The following is a 4,548-nucleotide window of genomic DNA, read 5'->3' on the forward strand; positions in this document are numbered from 1 at the left end:
AACTATATGGCAACACATTAGTACCAATAATGAACACAGAAAAATTAAATAAACCTGGCAAGACATGGCAAATAAAACCCAAAGCAGCCATAAATCATGACAGCTGTTATGTCTGCGTCTTAAATTAATGATGAATTAACATGTTTATATTTTATATAACAGCAACAGGCCAGATTCAGCCTTCCAGATCAACAGTCTTCAGTTGCTCAGAGCGGACAACGACGAAAGGTTGGGGGAAACACGGGGAGGAGGAGTCTGTCTGTATGTGAATGAAGTTGGTGTACGAACTGTGGACTGGCTAAAAGAGTCTGTCTGTATGTGAATGAAGTTGGTGTACGAACTGTGGACTGGCTAAAAGAGTCTGTCTGTATGTGAATGAAGTTGGTGTACGAACTGTGGACTGGCTAAAAGCTGCTGCTCTGAGGCGATGGAACTCATGACAGTGAAATGTCGGCCGTACGATCTGCCTCAGGAGTTTACTGCGGTGTTCATCACCATTGTTTACATCCTGCTGGGTGCAAACGGCAGTGAAGCATCGAAGGAGCTACATGACACCGTTAGCTCACTGCAGATGAAACACCTGGAGGCGTCTTATGTGGCTGCAGGGGGACTTTAACCACGTGAAACTGACAGACACTCTGCCCAGTTTTACCAGCACGTCACCTTTCCACACGGTGAGACAACACTCTGGACTGTGTGTACACACCAACATTCATGTTGCAGCTCTTCCTCGTCCATCTTGGCCTCTCCGACCACATCTCCATCCTGCTGGCGCCAGCATGTCGTCCACTGATGAGACGGATCGGACCAACGAAGAAGACAGTCACTGTGGTGCAGAGATGCAGCCTGGGTGCTGCAGGACAGTTTTCAGTGCACAGACTGGCAGCTACTAATGAGGGAGAGGTGGACCTGGAGGAAAACACCTCCTCTGTTCTGGGCTTCATCTCCGAGTGTCACCACCACCTCTTGGAGAACTGGGTTACAAATTGACACTTTTTCTCTCTCCCTCTCTCTATTTTTTGAAAACCTGATTGTATCTACTTTTTTAGCAGCATAGTAACAGCCACAGTCATTCTTGTCTTCTACTGACTGCTGCTGAACACGACAAACAGGAACGAACCAGTTCATGCAGGTCCATGGGGGTTCAGTGCAAATATGGATGTTTGCTTTATGGTCTGGGAGGGGGAACATTACATTTTTACTTCTAAAACCAATTTTAGAAAACACAATGTAATTAATTTTGTAATTGACAGGGTGCCCTTTTTTTTCTATGAACAAAAAAGGAGGGCCCCGTCAGTCAGGGTCCCTAGGAAACGTCCTAACTTTTCCCCCCTATAGGGGCCCCTGGGTGGAGAACATTGTCTGCACCTGCATCCCCATGTGGCACAGTAGCTGCACTGCTGCTTAGAGCATCGCTCTGCAGAGGACTGTGGGTTTCCAGCCTTTCCTCCACCTCGGACCTCTACACAGGACGATGCAGGAGGAGGGCGTCCTGATCATGAAGGACTCCACCCATCCTCCACCCACCCAGCTGCTCCCCTCAGGGCAAAACCATCAGGCTGAGGAACAGTTTCTTCCCTTCAGCTGTCAAACTGCTGAACTCAAGCCACACCGAATTCATCTTCACCTCATAAATTATTTACACACACACTTTTTTAATGTACATATATCACCTAAATTACTTTACTATTCATTTATTTATGTATTTCTATTTATGTATTAAATGTATTAATCTGGGACCTGAGTTCAAATTTCGTACCACAAACAAGTAAAGATGGTATGACAAAAAAAATCCTTTAATCCTTGACTATATTAGCTTAGAACAAGTTCAGCTCTAAATGCCATTCTTCAACAACATCAAGTCTTAAGTGTCTGTGTCCGAGATGTCAAATGCTTTTAGGAGACATAATCCTTCGCCATAACACAATAAATCTCAGAACAGACTATAAATATATATTTTTTTAATCTTGAGGCCGCACTGTAAAACCAAGACAGCATCTTGGTTTTGATAACACAAACAGACGTAGGAGACGGGTCCATTTCCAGGACAGTGTTCATAATTATTTAGAGATTAGAGATTACATAAGTAATTTAATCAGCAGTAAACAAAATGCAAATGAAAGTTTGTGGCACATAATGTGAAAGTGATCCGTTTTAGAATATATGATGGCAAATTGTTTTGTAATATATATTATTTTTCTAAAATATACATCAAAATGAGCTAAGGATTAACTGAAGAAGAAATGTTATATAATTCACCACTAGGTGTCACTGTTTTCTGCTCGAGTAAAACCAAAACAGTTTTAAGATAAAACACTTGACCTGATTTTCTGCCGTGGAATTAGAAACTAAACTGTGTCTGGATGGTGGAAATCAGAGTTTCTCTGTCAAAGAATAGATCTATGTTTATAGATGTGCATAAACATTCATATAATGTGTAATAAAATCACATTATATGCTACATTAAAGCTCTTTAATGTGTCTTGATTGATCAGAATTATCTCAATAACAATTTTGATCAATCAAGATGTAGTAATTAAGTGACAAACATTTCTTTACAACTATTTTTATACTGTATGTGAACTTTCTACTCAAACATCTTTAAGCATATATATTCATACTGGACTGGTGATATTACCAATTAATTCTGGGGGAGTTTAATGTTTAATTTACATATTTCTGGTGCTTCTGTGTGTTCAATACACATTTCAATGGAAGCAAATCTGAAATATTCAAACTAACTAACACGCTCAAATTCCATATGAAATAAATATGATTTTTCCATTTTTATAGATAACTAAAATTGAACAATTTGGTTATTTTCCTGATAATCAGGGGTTGCCACAAATTGATTTGATCTGAATTAATAGTATTATTAATAACAAAGGTATTGGTAACTGATCATTTATGCCCTAAGCCTCATTTGAGCTTTTACACATTTTACTAAATCAGGAAATGTCAGAATTTCAGTTTTTCACAATAATTTTGTATGTGTAGTTATTGCCCCAGAGAACTGTACATATAGAGCAATGCAAAATCTAGAAAGTCCTTTACTTCATTTGGTAATGCTTTAAAATTAATATATTTATTGTGTAGTGAAGTTTGTCCTCGTTAATTACTCCACAAATTCTCTTAATTAATCATTGATATATAAAATGAATAATTTGAGTCCCAACACTCGACCTTGAGGGATACCAGAAGTGATGCCAAATAATTATAAGCAGCTGTCATTCAGGTAAACACTTACCTCTTTATTATATAAATCTTATCTACATTTAAAACTAATGCATAACATTCCTTTTTTTCAACACATAATGGTCTATTATATTAGATTCCTATTAAATAACACCAGAGATCTGCTTGGCCTGAAACCACAGTGACTGTCACACAGTAGATTATTTACAAATCTCTAAACATTTCTAGTTGGTTGACAGTTTATTGCATTTGTCCTTTTCAGCTTCAACTCGCCATCTAGTGGAGCAGTAGTGTAACTGTTACCATTGATCCTTCACAGAAAGATTTCTACTTCATAATCTCAGCTTGAACTTTTTTGTTGGAGATTTTTGTATCAATACTTTTCTTTACAAAAACATATTTTCTACATAAACTAATCTAACATTTTATATTTAAAAAAAATAGAAATTACTAAAGAAATTTGAAAATACAAAAACAGAGAAAAAGAAATGGCTTGAAACTTCAGAGAGCGTTATATGGTTATATACAGGTATTAGATACATATTTGGCCTTAGTGACTTGTTGTCACGGCCCTGAGGAGGCGAACAATCATTGTTGGTGGCAGTCCTCGTCTGACCAGTTCATCTTTAATCTGCAGAGGAAAACACAAGGCTTTGTTGAGATGAAATCAGTGGCACATTATGAATTGTTCTCAATTTGTGTTCATGTAATTCTGAACTACACTAAATTGTTTTTAATAAGTGATGATTTGCCTCTGCTCAAATTTCAGACAAGACATTTTAAAAACACCGTAGCAAGAGACAAAACAGGCAATAGAATAAACTTCATCAGGTTTATTATTCAAATTAGATCATGACCAGATTTCATGAAGTTACTGACCTGTTTCACAATGGTCTCATAATCATTTTCCAGTGACAAACTTGTGGAGATCCTGCCATTCAGAGCAACAACATAATCTAGAAGGAAAGAGATATTTTTATTCAGAACAGCATAGAAAATAAAAGACAGTTTTATTTCTATTTACAGCATTATGGTGGACAAAACATGAACTGTAGCCAGACTTACACGGCCCTGAAGCAGGTGTTGAATTTGTAGGTGGGGATGTTGCTGTAGCTGTAGACATGGTTGGGGAACGGGTTGGAGTAGTTGGGAATTCAGTTGTTGTAGTTGGGGACTGAGTTGTTGTAGTTGGGGACTGAGTTGTAGTTGGGGATTGGGTTGTTGTAGTTGGGAATTCAGTTGTTGTAGTTGGGGACTGAGTTGTTGTAGTTGGGGATTGAGTTGTAGTTGGGGATTGGGTTGTTGTAGTTGGGAATTCAGTTGTTGTAGTTGGGGACTGAGTTGTTGTAGTTG

General features: G+C 38.1%; 1 long non-coding RNA gene across 1 annotated transcript; it reads right to left on the reverse strand.

The window, feature by feature from the left end:
- Positions 1 to 3,655: 3,655 nt before the first annotated feature.
- Positions 3,656 to 4,542, reverse strand: LOC103132323 (uncharacterized). Its single transcript, XR_475542.2, has 3 exons — positions 4,261 to 4,542; positions 4,075 to 4,151; positions 3,656 to 3,826 (listed from the first exon to the last, which is right to left on the reverse strand). It is a non-coding gene; the product is annotated as an uncharacterized LOC103132323 (long non-coding RNA).
- Positions 4,543 to 4,548: the final 6 nt, after the last annotated feature.

The sequence above is a fragment of the Poecilia formosa genome, unplaced genomic scaffold, assembly GCF_000485575.1.
Source record: "Poecilia formosa unplaced genomic scaffold, Poecilia_formosa-5.1.2 Scaffold995, whole genome shotgun sequence".
Lineage (NCBI taxonomy): Eukaryota > Metazoa > Chordata > Actinopteri > Cyprinodontiformes > Poeciliidae > Poecilia > Poecilia formosa.